Source organism: Hemitrygon akajei, chromosome 3, assembly GCF_048418815.1.
Source record: "Hemitrygon akajei chromosome 3, sHemAka1.3, whole genome shotgun sequence".
NCBI classification, from domain to species: Eukaryota; Metazoa; Chordata; class Chondrichthyes; order Myliobatiformes; family Dasyatidae; genus Hemitrygon; species Hemitrygon akajei.
In genome coordinates, this window is record NC_133126.1 from 196,992,139 (window position 1) to 197,009,788 (window position 17,650).

Sequence of the window (17,650 nt, forward strand, 5' to 3'; positions counted from 1 at the left end):
AAGTACCACAGTTGATTATTTTCCACCTTTATTAGTAGCAAGGTTACAAGAGAGAACCCCCTTCTGCACTCCCACAGAGTCAGCTACGGAGGTCTCTCTGTCGAAGCACAGAGATACTGAGTTTTTATACCATCTTTGTCACGTATGCAGAAAGCAATTTCTAGCTAACCCTGACAGTCACATGTCCAGCAACAGTGATAGTCTGAGACAAAAAAGAACACTTAATCACCTCAAACAAAATAGATATTCCAGTCAAGTAAGTGGATTATTGATACGAAAGGACAATCAATTTGATAGGCATTCCAGCCACTTTAATTAAGAAAGGAATGCCCTGCCTGGTTTGTTGGAACCAAAACTTAAATTACAAAGATAAGAGCATCCACCGACGTTTATGCTTTAATTAAGTAAGGAATGTACTGTCTCATCTCCATCAGCAACCGCCTCTTATCGAAACTAAAAGCTGTGAAAAATCAGGAGACATCCCCTTGAGTGTTTTGTGAGCTTTTTGACCCGAAACCTAAAGGTGTGAAAAATCCGGAGACATTATCTCCCTCCAAAGAGCAGCTGCTCAAACTCGCTGCAGCCATTCTCAAAGCAGAATACACAGACTCAACGTTAACCATTGATTACAGGAATCTGAGAATCCCCTTAAGATTTTATCATTCTCTCCTTTTTATCATTTGATGATAAATTAAAGTAGTGCTGAGAATGGATCAGAGAGCTTGTTCATAAAGACGTTACAACAGGTGTTAAAGCAAGTCATCAATACGCAGCATGCTATGATAATATTATTGCTCCGTGTTGCAAATAAGATGTCCAAGATCCTTCTAGTACCGAGCCTATTCACCCAGCCCCTCCGGTGGTTAGTCTAAAACTGTCTAGTTGCTACTGGAGATACATTATAGGACTCATTCCTAACGTGGGTAACACACTTGTCTCCCACAATCTCACATACTCCTAACTGCTGTGGTAAATGGTAATCCAATGCATATTGAGTTTGCTGTGCATAGAGTTCTAATTCCGCCATCTCCTGGTTGATCGCCTCCAATCCTTTCATAGTGCTGTTACCCAGTGCCGTCAGCCCACAAATGAGGTGGTTACCGTTCATTGCGGGTATGGTTCCTGCCGACGCCCCTCGAGAGAGTACTCAGAAACCCGTGGCCCAAAGACAGGATCATTCCAATCTGCACAGAATTCCTTACTCACAGATCCGGCTGTCAGTCGTTGTCGAATGTGAGGCTTCTGGGGGCAGGTAACAGTAAGGGGATCGATCGCCAAGAGTGGAGGTAGGTTGCTGGTAGCGGTAGTGTCGGTGCCATTGAACAAGACTACGTATCCTTTCCTGGATCGATAGCAAGTGCTATTACCAGTTAAAATTTTATCATACCGTAAATGGTCCTTAGGGTACAGGGAGGAGCATTTAAAAAGTCCCTGAGCCAGCTGACAATACAGTCCCATTACAATATCCACATACATACTGATTCATGGATACATTCGCAAGATAATTTTACCTTAGTTACCTTACATCGGTGGTCCAAACAATGCTTCTCCAAGCAAGGTATTTCTCGGGGTTGCTGGGATGTGACGCACCCCCATCCTGATCCCATGTAACAGAAGGGGTAGTCCCTTGTGCTCTTGCAGCGTGGGCTAGTTACCCACTCTCACTCATCCCTTAGCCCATGCCACTCACGGGTTCCCAAGCACCCAGGGTTCTGTTTACCACACTGGCATGATTATCTACAGTCGTATCACTACATTGTCCCCATGTCCGTTTCCGAAACTTTCCCCATCTCCCTCAACATTCTGCCCCTGATCCATCCTTCACTATTAGGTCATGCTCCTTCCAGAGTAGCCCTGATGTGTTAGCTACAAACAGTGCTTCTACAGATTGTGCCAAAGGATAGCATGCATACGGTTACCATGCAATCGCTTATGTGTTTGATAAAACAGGTTATCTTCCAAAGCATTATATTCAACATAAAGCAAAGAGGTAAGTCCGTAAACGATTAATCTTGGGCTGGGAGCGATCTCTTGCAGCCGCTGAGGTGTATCCAACGTTCCTGGCTCTCTACTTTAATGGTTGTCGGCATTTGCAACAGGACCTAAAGGGCACCTTTCCATCTAGGTCCAAGCTTGGGTCGTTCCCAGTCACGAATTAGCACTAGGTCTCCAACCCTTAGGTCGGGCCGGTTCCTTAAAGTTGTTCTGCGCCTAAGAATGGAGAAACTTTAAAGAGTATGTTAACTGGCGAAAATATTTCTGCAATTCCTCTTCCATGATGTGGAGATCAACCTGAGTCGGGGGTCTTATATTGGTATCCCAGGGTGTCCTTCCTGGTCGGCCATAGACGATCTCTGCCGTGGATACCCCTGTGGCAGAGTGTGGGGTAAGTTTCATATGATATAGTGCCAAGGGAAGCACCTTTAAACAATTCAGCCCCGTTTCTGAGGTCTATTTCGTTATTTAAAGAGCAAACACGAGGAAATCTGCAGATGCTGGAAATTCAAACAACACATAAAAAATGCTGGTGGAACACAGCAGGCCAGACAGCATTTATAAGGAGAAGCACTGTCGACGTTTTGGGCCGAGACCTTCCGTCAAGACTAACTGAAAGGAAAGATAGTAAAAGATTTGAAAGTCGTAGGGGGAGGGGGAAATGCGAAATGACAGGAGAAGACCGGAGGGGGTGGGAGGAAGCTAAAAGCTGGAAAGGTGATTGGCAAAAGTGATACAGAGCTGGAGAAGGGAAAGGATGGTGTCCCTTGATGTCCCTTGTTTCAGTTGGGCTTAATCATAGGCACCTGATTCTCTCCTGGGGCTGGGGGTAAGTGGCCCTGGGTTCGAGCTGGGGCCGGTTTGTCTCGTCAGTGTCCCCTTGCAGCAACTAGCTGGTGAAGGGCTAGTGCAGTCCTTCGTGATCTCTAGGCCTGGTTGAAGGACCTCCGCTTCACAGAGCCTTGTTTTCTCCAGTGTTACATACCCCGTGGGTATCTTGTGGCTGTCTTATGACCATGATGTAATTGAATATCTTGTGCGCATGATGTAATTGTTTTGTAATGGTGGGTGATATAATTTTCCCACCAGTGTAAGGTCAAATGATGTAACTTTCCCGCCGGTGTGAGGTCATGTAATGGCCTATTCCAACAGGTCCTCGTCCTGCCCAGGAAAGCTTCGAAGAACCCAAACCTCGAAGAACCCAAGTCTCGAAGAACCCTAGCCTCGAATAACCTTGGCCTCGTCATATACTCGTTTAATTCCGGGGTCCGAGCCCGAGTCAAGACCCAGGTTCTGGGTTCTTGTCCAGTCTCTCGCGCGGAGTCCAAGCCCAGGCAACTAGTTCCCAGTTCCTTGTCCTGGTCCGTCTTTACCAGCCAAAGTCCTAGCCCAAGTCTGTTTTCCTGTCCCAGCTCCTAGTCTTTGTCCTGTCCCGTCCCTCAATCAAGCCCAGTCCAGTTCCCAGTATTTCAGTGTCTGTGTCTTGCACTTCTGACAGTAATACAGTATCCGGAAGAAGAATTCGCTCAATATGGAATGCTGGAGACTCTGGTGTTAGAGAAATTCAGCTGCTGAGAATTGAATTCCTTTGCTAGGGTCTATCAGTACAAACACCAGACAAGCATCCACAGTTTCCTTAGGCAAATCGAGAAGAGGAAAGAGCAGTTCAAACTGTAAAGAACCTCCCGACAAGACACATACAAGGCACTGATACCTTATTGCTCCGCCCCTCTTGTTAATACTATTAAAAAATGTCAATCGACTATAGACTGAGAGAACTCTACGCGTTCAACTTCCCTTTTTCCGAGCTCACTTACCAAACTTCGACAAAGTGAGAAAATATGAGAGAACACATTGTAAGAATAGAAAGAACATGCATGATCTCAGACAGAGAGCAAAATTCTTGTTACAGCTCAGGATTTGTTTTGTGCACAGTTCGCTTTCCAGTTTCATATTGCGTCTCTCTCCAGCTCTCGGATACTCTGGCATTTGTCAAGGTCTCTCTTCCCAGTACAATTAAGCCAACAGGGATCCAGCGGCCTCTCAGAGTCAGTCGGCCGCTGGAGCCGATCGCAGCGAGGTGATTTCCAGACAGAAGCTGGAGTTACAAGAACTTCAGTTCGCCGTTTATCACCTGTCGCAACGGGGAAGCTGGAGTGATTCGACTGAGACTGTTGGTTGGTCTGCGGATCAAGTATATCTCCGACCACGCAGGGATTCGACGGGAACATGGATTCATGTCGCGGTTTCCTCAGCCAATCCTCATTGGTACTTGCAGTCCAGCAGAATCGGTAACATTCAGAGTGCCAAAGTAGCAAACTACTGCCTCCACAGAACTGCTAAGTCTATTGTTACATATTCAGGCAACAATAAATATATGTGAGTTAGGCAAAGGTTTTAATAACAAATAACACGTTTATTAAACACTGAAAACAAACCCCCCAAAAGTAAACAAACACTAACGTAACCGGAAAACAGCTGCTGTGCGGCAGCTTAACAGTTCTTAAAGCGATGCAGCTCTAACAGTTCTTAAAGCGATGTTGCAAAAATAGTTTTTTAAAACGATATTGCCAAAAGTTCAAAATGCTCAGTCCATTTAAAAGGAGAGACTTTTTAAGGCGATTTAAATTCTCTTCCACGTCGTTTTCCTTCGATCCCCCGGCGTCGAACTCTTCCCACGAAGAATTTTATGAAACGTAACGGCTTAAAGGCACTGACCTGTCCTTCCACACTGTCCTCAATCTTCTGCTATCCCGCAGAGATTAACACGAGAACAGTCAACGAAATCCTTCCAAATGTGGATCACACAAGGTCGAACCCATTCCACCGTCGAAAATCGATTCTCCTCGATCTTTAACTCCCGAACTTTTATCTTCACTCTCCACTAATTCTTAACTAGCAGTATTGTAAAGAAACTGCTGGCAATGACCTTTTAAACTTTAGGCATTAGATAAAACTTCATCTTTCAACTAAACTGCGTCATCACATTAAATCACGCAGTGGCATGAAGTCAACTTGGCAAATCCAGCCACGAAATGCCCCACCCCACAGTGAGGGGTCCACCTCTTATACCCTGTAAAAAAAACCTGTCACATGATCTCTACTGGCGGGAAAATGACGTCACTCCACCATCACAAGACCATTACCTCAAGTCCAGTGTAACTTCAACCCCAGTCACGTGACAAGGTACCATTGTCACGTGTCACGAGTACGTAACACTATCCAGTGTCGAAAGGACTGCGCCGGTAGCAGCGACCATTCTCAAACCAAAGGACGTAGGATTCACGCCAAAAGCAGAGACCTTCTGGGGAATAACAGAAGACAGAGAACTATATATAACCATACAACAATTACAGCACGGAAACAGGTCATCTCGGCCCTTCTAGTCTGTGCCGAACGCTCCCCTACTCCCACCTACCTGCACTCAGCCCATAACCCTCCATTCCTTACCTGTCCATATAACTATAAAAGTAAAAAGCTGACAGGTCAAAACGATAATATATAGAAGGCAGATGAAGGAGAATTAGTCAAATGATAACAATCTGCAAACAGCATGGAGGCATTGGGTTAACGGGTTATTTTATTGGTTCAATACGGAAGTTTAGTCAATTGATTCACTTAAAGAGTCCTCATGTAAACCAACGTCCTGTCATCAATTCAAATTTTTAACTCATGGCAGCAGCAAATTTACGAGCATTCAGTGGCCACTTCATTAAGTATAGCTGTACGCCCGCTCGGTAACGCAAATATATGATCAGTCAATTATGTGGCAGTATCTCAATGTATAAAGCATGCGGGAATGTTCGGCGGGAAGATTTGTTGCTCAGACCATGTATCACAACGGGAGTGAAATATGGGGAAAACCTTATTTGGAAAACCAACGGGGAAAATTCATGTTCCAGGAGCTGCTGATCTCCTGGAATCTCTATCGTTTATTAAGAATAGGGCAAAAAGAAAATAAAAATAAATGTCCAGTGAGCTACAGTATTATATACGAAACGCCTGGTAAATGAAAGAGGTCAGAAGAGAATGGCCAGACTGCTTGAAGGTGCCAGTAAAGGGACAGTCACTTAAACACCCTCGTATTACAAAGGTGACGTTCAGAGCAGAATCTCTGAACCCACAGCACGGAGTACCTCTGGGTAGGTGGGCTGCATCAGCTGTGACCACTTTACCAGAAAATTTTTGTAACCGAATAATGTGACAACTGAGTGCATCTCCAGACTCAAGGTCAACCTCCATCCAACTGTTATAAGACGTTTGAACAGTTCTGTAGTATGAAACAATGGACTCCTGGTCTCACCATCAACCTCGTTATGACTTACGGTAGTTATGACAATCTAATTGCACTGCTCTTTCTCTTTAACTGTAACCTTTAATTGTGCATTCTGTTATTGTTTTCATTGTACTTTCGCAGTGTTCTGCTGTAATGATATTCTCTCCAATTAATATTGGTTCACGATTCTGCACTCTGTTACGGAAACCAATTGGTTCAGAACTACAGAATGCTCTTGATAGTGTGGAAAGTTTGTATCGTCCTACGGCACTTCTTAGATTCTTCCACAAATCAGTGCTCCTTTTCGAGTGAATGCATAGCCTAATGCGTAGGAGCACAATTGCGCAAGCGCGTGAAGGTCGGCCTGTGAGACAGCGGGAGAGTTTGAAAAGCGAATAGATTCAGAGGGGGAAGGTAATTTCTTCGGCAGTTTGAACGAGGCACGTCTGCTCAAGCCTGTGAAGGTCGGCATGTGAGACAGCGGCAGAATTTAAAAAGCGAGCAGATTAACGGACTGGGCGACGGAAGTGGGAGACAGATTAAGAAGGCTTTAGCTCGACAGGCTGAGGACGAGCTTGCTCTCAGTGAGGTAAAGCCGCGTAAGCTCCTTTAATTAATCTAATTAACTTATAAGTAGGTAATGGAGGCAGTAGTTAGGGCAGTCGGGTGCTGCGTTTGCAGTTTGTGGGAAGTCAGTGCGAGTACAATTGTCCCTGATGACTACATATGTGAAAGGTGCATCCAGCTGCATCTCCTGACAAACCGATTTAGGGAACTGGAGCTGGAGCTGGATGAAATTCGGATCATTCGTGAGCCAGAGGCATCAATAGACAGGAGTTTCAGGGAGATAGACACCCCTAAAAGTCAGGAGACAGGTAGCTGGGTGACTGTCAGTAGAGGGAAGAGGAATAGACAGGAAGAGCAGAGAACCTCTGTGGCCGTTCCCATCAATAATAAGTATACCGTTCAGGGTACGGTTGGTGGGGACGACCTGCCAGGGACCACTTGCAGTGGTCGCGTCTCTGGCACCGAGACTGGACTGTCAGCTGAGAAGGGAAGGAGGGAAAATAGGAGATTAGTAGCGATAGGGAATTCGATAGTTGGGAGGACAGATAAGAGATTCTGTAGGAGATATCTAGAATCCGGGCTGATCTGTTGCCTCCCTGCTGCCAGGGTCCGCGATATCACGGATCGAGCTCTCAGTATTCTCAAGAGGGAGGGTGAGCAGCCATATGTCGTGGTCCCTGCAAGGACCAATGACGTGGCTAAGAAGAAGGAAGAGGTCCGGCAAAGAGATTTTAGGGAGTTCGGTGCAAAGCTGATGGACGGAATCTCCAGGGTTCAAGTCTCAGGATTGCTACCCGTGTCACGTGCTAGTGAGGCTAGAAATAGGAAGATAATGCAGCTAAATACGTGGCTAAGGAGTTGGTGTAGGAGGGAGGGCTTTATGTTTCTGGACAATTGGGCCTTGTTCCAGGAAAGGTGGGACCTGTTCCGACGGGATGGGTTGCACTTGAACTCGAGGGGGACTAAGATCCATGCGGGAAGGTTTACTAGTTCTGCTCCGGGGAGGGTTAAACTTGTTTTGCAGGGGGAGGGGAACCAGAGTGTTAGAGCAGATAGTGAGGTGGAGGAGGATAAAGGCCATGCGAGAACTGCAAGTATAGTGCATAGACTAAAGCTCGCTGTAACATATGAAGAGGCTTTGAGGAAAGAGAAGCAGAATAAAGGGTCTAAAGTTTGTAAGGTTGAAGGGCTAAAGTGTTGAAACCTCAATGCAAGAAGCATCAGTAACAAAGGTGATGAACTGAGAGCTTAGATAGGTACATGCAATTATGATGTAGTGGCCATTACAGAGACTTGGCTAGCACCAGGGCAGGATACCTCAATATTCCAGGATTTCAGTATATTGAAAGGCGGGGGGAGGGGAATATGGGGAGGGGTGGCATTACTCGGCAGGGGTACTGTTACAGCTACAGAAAGGGTGGGTAATGTAGCAAGATCCTCTTTTAGGCAGTATACGTGGAAATCAGGAACAAGAACGGAGCAGTTACTCTATTGTGCGTTTTCTATTGGCCCCCTGGTAGGAGCAGATTGGGGGGTAGATTTTGGAAAGGTGCAAAAATAACAGGGTTGTTATCATGGGTGACTTTAACTTCCCTAATATTGATTGCCACCTGATTAGTTCCAATGGTTTAGATGGGGCAGAGTTTATTATGTGTGTCCAGGACGGATTCTTGTCACAGTATGTTGAAAGGCCGATTAGGGGGAATGCTTTACTAGGTGTAGTATTAGGAAACGAACCAGATCGGGTCACAGTTCTTTCAATGGGTGAGCATCTGGGGGACAGTGACCACCGCTCCATGGCCTTTAGCATTATAATTGAAAAGGATAGAATTAGAGAGGACGGGAAATGTTTAGCTGTGGAAGGGAAAATTATGAGGCTATGAGGCGAGAACTTGCGGGTGTGAATTGGGATGATGCTTTTGCAGGGAAATGTACTATGGACATGTGGTCGATGTTTAGGGATCGCTTGCAGGATATCAGGGATAAATTTGTTCCGGAGAGGGAGATAAAGAATGATAGGGTGCAGGAACCATAGGTGACAAGTGAGGTGGAAAATCTAGTCAGGTGGAAGCAGACAGCATACATGAGGTTTAGGAACAAAGGATCAGATAGCGCTATTGAGAAATATAGGATAGCAAGGAAGGAGGTTAGGAAGGGGCTGAGGAGAGCAAGAAGGGGGCATATAAAGGCCTTGACGAACAGGTAAAGGAAAACCTTCAATTATGCGAAGAACAAAAGGATATGAGAAGTGAAGGTAGGACCGATTAGAGATAAAGGTGGGAAGATGTGCCTGGATGCTCTGGAAGTGAGCGAGGTCCTCGATGAATGCTTCTTTTCGGTATTCACTAATTAGCGGGAGCTTGATGACGGTGAGGCCAATATCTGTGTGGTTAAAGTTCTGCAGCATGTTGATATTAAGGGATAGGAGGTTTGGGAGTTGTTAAAATACATTCGGACGAGTAATAGCCCGGGGCCTAACTGAATATTCCCCAGGACGCTCCATTAGGCGAGGTTAGAGATTGCTGAGCCTCTGCTAGGATTATTATTTCCTCGTTGTCCACGGGTATGGTACCGGAGGACTGGAGAGAGGCGAACGTTGCCCCTTGTTCGCTTAAGTTCGTTGGACTACAGCCTATTGACCTTGCAATAAATCTGCTGATGATCTTACACCTTATTGTTTGCCTTCCACGCACTATCTCCGTTGCTGTTACATTTCACCCTGCACCGTTTTACGTGTTTCACCCCAGTACATTGTGTAGTGGTTTGACCTATGTGAGTTCTATGCAAGAGATATATTTCACAGAATTTTAGTGCATGTGACAATTCCAATTCCAATTTATTATCAGTATGGGTTGTGTGTCATAGAGCCCAGGTTATACTATTGATAAATCCGTTCAGTCAATATTCAAGTTCACCCTGGTATTCTGTTTCAACAGCAATAATCATCATAATGTACCACGTTGGATGACGCCGGCGATCATGATGGAGGGAACGCGTGCATTGCACATCTGTTCAAAGAGAAGTATCACCAACGGGCAACCCAAGGGTTGAAATGAATTAAAGTTAAGATCTGCAAATGGCTCAAGAAAATAAAACGAACTTACAGGTCAAAATAATAACATATAGAGGGCAGAGGAAGGATATTTAGACAAGTGATAACAATCTGCAAACAGCATAGATGCATTGGGTTAACGGGCCACTTTATTAGGTCAACACGCAAGTTTAGTCAATTGATCCAAATAAAGAGTTCTTAAGTAAAGCAACGTCCTGTCATCACTTCAACTTTTTAACTCGTCGCACTAGCAAATGTAGGAGCATTCAGTGACCACTTTATTAAGTATAGCGGTACGGCCGCTCGATAATGCAAAAGTATAATCAGTCAATTGTGTAGGAGTAACTCAATGTATAAAACATAGAACATAGAACATAGAATAGTACAGCACATTACAGGCCCTTCGGCCCACAATGTTGTGCCGACCTTCAAACCCTACCTCCCATATAAACCCCCACCTTAAATTCCTCCATATACATGTCTAGTAGTCTCTTAAACTTCACTAGCGTATCTGCCTCCACCACTGACTCAGGCAGTGCATTCCACGCACCAACCACTCTCTGAGTGAAAACCCTTCCTCTAATATCCCCCTTGAACTCCCCTCCCCTTAACTTAAAGCCTTGTCCTCTTGTACTGAGCAGTGGTGCCCTGGGAAAGAGGTTCTGGCTGTCCACTCTGTCTAGTCCTCTTAATATCTTGTACATCTCTATCATGTCTCCTCTCATCCTCCTTCTCTCCAAAGAGTAAAGCCCTAACTCCCTTAATCTCTGATCATAATCCATACTCTATAAACCAGGCGGCATCCTGGTAAATCTCCTCTGTACCCTCTCCAATGCTTCCACATCCTTCCTATAGTGAGGCGACAACAACTGGACACAGTATTCCAAGTGTGGCCTAACTAGAGTTTTATAGAGCTGCATCGTTACATCGCGTCTCTTAAACTCTATCCCTCGACTTATGAAAGCTAATACCCCATAGGCTTTCTTAACTACCCTATCTACCTGTGAGGCAACTTTCAGGGATCTGTGGACATGTACCCCCAGATCCCTCAGCTCCTTCACACTACCAGGTATCCTGCTATTTACTTTGTACTCTGATTTGGAGTTTGCCCTTCGAAAGTTTACCACCTCACATTTCTCCGGGTTGAACTCCATCTGCCACTTCTCAGCCACTTCTACATCCTATCAATGTCTCTCTGCAATCTTCGACAATCCTCTACACTATCTACAACACCACCAACCTTTTGTCGTCTGCAAACGTGCCAACCCATCCTTCTACCCACACACCCAGGTCGTTAATAAAAATCACGAAAAGTAGATGTCCCAGAACAGATCCTTGTGCGACACCACTGGTCACAACACTCCAATCTGAATGTACTCCGTCCACCACGACCTTCTGCCTTCTGCAGGCAAGCAGATTCTGAATCCACCTGGCCAAACTTCCCTGGATCCCATGCCTTCTGACTTTCTGAATAAGCCTACATTGTGGAAATGTTCGTGAGGAAAATTTGTTGTTCAGACTATGTATCATAATGGGGCTGAAATATGCGGCGTTATCCATATTCCAGGGGATGTTGATCTACTGGAATCTCTACCGTTTATTTAGAATGGGACAAAAAGATAAAAAATAAATTTCCAGTGAGCTACAGTTTTATGTACGGAAACGGCAGGTACATGAAAGAGGTCAGAAGAGAATGGCTAGACTGCTTGGAGGTGCCAGGAAAGCGACAGGCACTTAAACACCCTCGCATTACAACAGTGGCGTACAGAGCAGAATCTCAGATCTCACAGCACGTTGTTACTTGAGGTTAAGGGGCTGCAGGAGCAGTAACTACATCCCAGGAAATTTTGTAACCTAATAATGTGGGTCCTGAGGGTATCACCGTACTCAAGGTCAACCTCCAGCCGACTGTTGTAACACGGTTGAACAATTCCCTACTACCAAACAATGGACACATGTTCTCGCCATCTACCTCGTTATGATCTCCCACCTTATGATCTACTTGCACTGCACATTCTCTTTAACCGTAACCCTTAATTGTGCATTCTGTTATTGTTCCCATTGTTCTTTCGCAAGGTTGTGCTATAATGATATTCTCTCCAATTAACATTGGTTCACAATTCTGCACTCTGTAATGCAAACCAATTGTTTCCGAACTATGCTTATGTCAGTGTGGAAAATTCGTATCGTCGTCTGACACTTCTTCAATTTTTCCACATCTCAGTACTCCTAGATGCAGTAGATGTAGTGTATATGGATTTCAGCAAGGCATTTGAAAAGGCACCCCATCCAAAGCTTATTCAGAAAGTAAGGAGGCATGGGATCCAAGGGGACATTGCTTTCTGGATCCAGAACTGACGCCCACAGAAGGCAAAGAGTGGTTGTCGACGGGTCATATACTGCATGGAGATCGGTGACAAGTGGTGTGCCTCAGGGATCCGTTCTGGGACCCTTACACATTTTGATATTTATATAAATGACCTTGATGAGGAAGTGAACGAATGGGTTAGTATGTTTGCTGATGACACAAAGGTTGGGGGTGTTTTGAATAGTGTAGAGGGCTGTCAGAGGTTACAGAGGGACATTGATAGGATGCAAAACTATGCTGAGAAGTGGCAGATGGAGTTTAACCCAGATATGTGTGAAGTGCTTCCTTTCGGTAGGTCAAATATGATGGCAGAATATAGTATTGCTGGTAAGACACTAGGCAGCGTAGACAATCAGAGGCATCTTGGGGTCTGAGCCCATTGGACGCTCAAAGCAGCGGCGCTGCTTGATTCGGTGGTTAAGAAGACGTACGGTGTATTGGCCTTCATCAATCGTGGAACTGAGTTTAGGAGCCGAGAAGTAATATTGCAGCTATATAGGACACTGTTCAGACTCCACTTGGAGTACTGTGCTTAGCCCTGGTCGCCTCACTACAGAAAGCATGTGGAGACCATAAAAAGGGTGCAGAGATTTACAAGGACGTTGCCTGGATTTGGGAGCATGACTTGTGAAAACAGGTTGAGAGAATTCGGGCTTTTCTCCTTGGACCGACGGCTGATGACAGGTGACCTAATAGAGATGCATAAGATGATGAGATGCATTGATCGTGTGGATAGTCAGAGGCCAAAATGGCTGCCACAAGATGGCAAAGGTTTAAGGTGCTTGAGAGCAGGTACAGACGAGATGTCAGCGTTAAGTTTTTTTTATGCGGAGAGTGCTGAGTGCGTGGAATGGAATGCCGGCAACTGTGGTGGTGGCGGATACGATAGGGTCTTTCAAGAGGTAGGTACACGGAGCTTATAGAAATAGAGGGCTATGTGTAACCCTAGAAATTTCTAAGGTTGGGACATGTTCGACACAACATTGTGGGCCGAAGGGCCTGTATTTTACTGTAGGTCCTCTATGTTTCTATGCTTCCTTTTCGAGTTAATGCGTAGCCTAATAAAATGGTTACTTCATGTAATATTCTGTAACTCTATGAAAAGAGAACTTAAAAGGGATACGCTTAATCATTGCTGTAATTGAATTAGTTCAGAATGCTGTTTGTGACCGAGTGAATAAACGTTGTTCTTAAACCACAACTAAGTGGAATAGTGAAGCAGGACTCGGAAATATCAGAGAAAAAAAATATGTAGAAAACTGACGGTCAATCATGTCCATGATGTAATTGCTGCGCAAAACAGTCAGAGAATCGATGGTTGATTCATCCTGTATAGACTAGAATTCAGACAAAAATGAATATTATCAATAGATAGAAGGTGCAAACACGTATTAAATTGGTAAATTGGCAAGCGCGGCTGCAGTAAATTATTGTTGTAATATAGGAACAGTATACAAAACGGCAATGGAATTTGAATTAAATCGTTGGATAATATTAATATTAGGGAAAATCTTGGGATTTTTTACCAAGGACATAGTAACAATGTGTCAAGAAAGGAATAGGTCAAAAGAGATTCATAAATAGGAAAACGTTTTCTTTTATTATATTCAGAGTCCCTGGAATGTCCGACAACCGATGAGAAAGATACAGCAGGTTTCGATTTTACGAAGAATTTCACCACAGTTCCACGCATTCAGATGCTCCACATGGTTAAACATGCAAGATCTGGGAGAATACTGCGCACGAGTGCATATCAGTGATTTTTTTTTTAAAGGGACATTTGGGTTTTTCATTTACGTCCACAAGCTGCGACTTGCAGTGTGAAGCAGGACCTACACTTTTCTTTCTGCAGTTTCACCTCGTCTCTATCAGTCCAATCTGATGCTGGTACAAGTGTACGAGGGGTTGTGAGTAGGGAGGAGCTTCTGAAGACTGTTTGAGGCCCTGACAAGATGAAATAATAGGTACTGAAGTACCAGATGGAAATTAATGTTAAAAAGTGAAGACGCCAGTTTCAATGAAGCTAGAACATTTGAATATAAGAGTTACATGCACAAAATGCTTCGGAACGCTGTAGGTCAGGCGGCATCTACGGATATTTTAAAGAGCCGACTTTTCGGGCAGGACCTTTCATCATGTCTGGAAAGAAAGGAAAAAGTTGCCAACATAAGCAGGTGGGAGAGGGGTAGGCGTGCAGTCTGGAAGTTTATAGGTTGGCCGGCTGTATAGGGAAGTGTTGTGGCAAGAGTAAAGGGCTGGATAACAAAGAATATGATAAGAGGGGGAGAGGACAACGGCAGAAAGTGAAGGAGGAGATGCCCAGGGGATATGATAGCCAGGTATTGCCAAGAGTAGAATTGGGGCGGGCGGAGTGCAGATACTAGAAGGGGAGGGGAATGGACGTTGGACAAATTGATGCTCATGCCATGGGAATGGGGGCTACCCAGGGGAAATACGTAGTGTTTCTCAACCAGTGTCAGGCTGACCTTATCACTATTGGAGGATGTGGACCGAAGCATCATAAGACGATTTTGGATTGGAATTTTAGTAGTCGGTCACTCGACAATCATGCTTTTTGCTCATGAAGGGAAGGTGCTCCACAAAGCGGGCAGAGACCTATTTATCGTCTCACCAAATGTAAAAGAGGTCTATAAGTCCATAAGAACGTAAAGCATAGGAGCTGTGTTGAGCCATTCTGCCCACCGTGTCTGCTCAGTTTTTCCATCATTCTGATCACATTCAACCTCATACACCTGCCTTCTCTCCAGATCCTTTGATGCTTTGACCAATCAGGAAACTATGAACTTCCGCTTTAAATATACCCACGGATTTGGCGGCTACTACGGCCTCTGGCAGATTATTCCACAGATTCACTACTCTCTAGCTATAAGTATTCCTTTTCCCCTCTCATCTACACGGTCGCCCTTCAATCTAGTTCGAGATACACTCAGCAGCTCCCAGAAAACATCCTCTCCATATCCACCTCATCCAATCCATTCAGGATTCGGTAGGTTTCAATGAGATTCCCCCGTAGCCTCTTAGATTTTAGTCAGTACAAGCCCAAAGCTGTCAAACGTTCCTCATATGTTACCCTGTTCATTCCGAAATTATCCTTGTGAACTGCCCCTGGACTTTCTACCGTGACAATACATCCTTTCTGAGACATGGGCCCAAAACTGTTGACAATGCTCCACTGCGGACTGACGAGTGTCTTATAAAGCCTCAGCATTACCTCCTTGTTTGTATTGTTACGGACCCCGTAACTGGATGTCTTACCAGCAAAGATAGGAGTAGCCGTTGAAGTCTGGTGATACTATTTTTAACAGTATTTATTAGCAAAAATACACAAAAATAATATCAATGCAAATATACAGATAATATACGTCGTCAATACTAAACCTAAAAGTGCGGGTATAATAATAATCAATAAGAAATAAGCTCTATCGTTGTCTAGGAGATAATGAATTGTCCGATGGAAATATAAAGTTCACACAGGCTGCAGTGTTTGCTTGTCGCTGTGTTGCAATTGTTGGAGAGAGAGAGAGATAGCAGAATGGGAACAGTTACCGCTATTGTTTTTTGCCAACCTTCCTTTATGATTTCGATCCGTCAGTGTCTCGTTGCTGTGGCCGTTCAAGTATGACCTCTCCTTTAGCTAAACCGTTCTTCCGTGATGAGCCCGCCACCCAGGCAAGGGAGGACACACACGAGTTCTCAACGGCTTTCGCTATAAAACGCTGTCACTGGATTTCTAGCGTTTCTCCTGGTGTGTCTGAGGGGTGTTCCCCAGACCCGACTTTTATTCTCACTCACGGGGTCTCAGATGTCAATCAGGTTGGGATGATGCAATCCCTCAACCAGACCACTCTGGCTGTCCCCTGAGGGGTTTCAATGAATAGTACAGTACTCAATACACAATTCCTTCTCCAAGAGACAATAGCAGTAATCAGTGGTTCCATTCCGCTTTTGTTAGGAGACATTCCACTACTTTGTGTATTCTCTTTGTCTATAAAAACTGCCTTTTCTGTTATCCTGCGTCTCTCTCTCATTACTGACATGATGTGTATCTCTCTCATTTCCTGGGTATCAGACCCGAAATAATGACGATCCTGCGATTCTCAAAAAGGAGGGGGCGACTTTGCACCCTTCGGCCCATCAGAGTTGCTCCACATTCGTAACAGTATATCCTATTCACCTTGAAATTAATGCCAACATTGCATTTGCTACTTTACCACAAGCTCACCCAGCAAATTAACCTCTAAGAGTCTTGAAAGAGGACTTAAGTCCCTCTGCACCTCTGACGTTTGTATTTTCTCTCACTTTCAGTAACAGTTTGCTCTATAGCCAAAATATTTCATCATACATTTCCCACCAATTAATTTCATCTGCCACTTTTTACCCATTCTTCTAATCTGTCCAATGCAATCATATTAGTTCCGCAGCAGTACCTACCAAAGCTTTGAATCAACCAAAAACTTTGCCACAAAGCAATCAATTTCACTATCGAAATCATTGACAAACAACGGTCCCAATACTGATGTGTGAGGATCACCACTAGTCACTGGTAGCCAACCAGGAAAGGCCCCCTGTATTCCATCTCGCGGAAGAAAACGTGCACTTCGCATTCAAATCGCCCCTCAACACTATTCAGGTCGCATCATGAGCACCGGATACAGTCGTCGACTCCTGTAGATTGGCAAGTGAGTAGTGCCTTGCTGGGTGGATTGTGTGTGCCCCTAAATCGAGTTGAGGTACGACGTAGATAGGAAGGTGCAACATTTCTTCCACTTGCCTTGATAAGTTCCAGGAGCGACATTAGTAGATAAGAACGAATGCACAAAGGAATACCGATGGGTAGTATCCCGGCAGAAAGTAGAGAATGGGGTGTGGAGATAAAGCTCCGCTTCATGGTGGGCGCCGTTGAAGATGACAGAAGCTGTGGAGAATGATTTGCTGGATGTGAAGAATGATGACAAATGGAGGACAAATGGAACACTAGCCTTCTCTGGCCCCGGGTAGATAGTGTTGGGGAGGATAGTGTTTTGCGAAGAAAAAGCATTTCAGGATGTATATTTATCTGACGTTAAATGTACCCCTGAAACCTTTGAAACATTTGATATATGGGAAATGATGGAGATGCGGATGATTACAGCATCAACAGTGGAAACAGTGACACACCTTGCTTTGAAGAAGGAGAACCTCTCTTATGTTCTGGAAAATAAAGCCTCTTTCTGGGAAAAGGGAATGCCATATTTGCAGGAGACAGGGTGGGAAGAGATACAACCAGGATAGCAGTCAGATTCGGTAGTTTTATAAAAGATATAGGAACACGGATTGTCTCCAGAAACGGAGACAGAGAGATAGAGAACGGGGCGAGAGATGTCAGAAATGG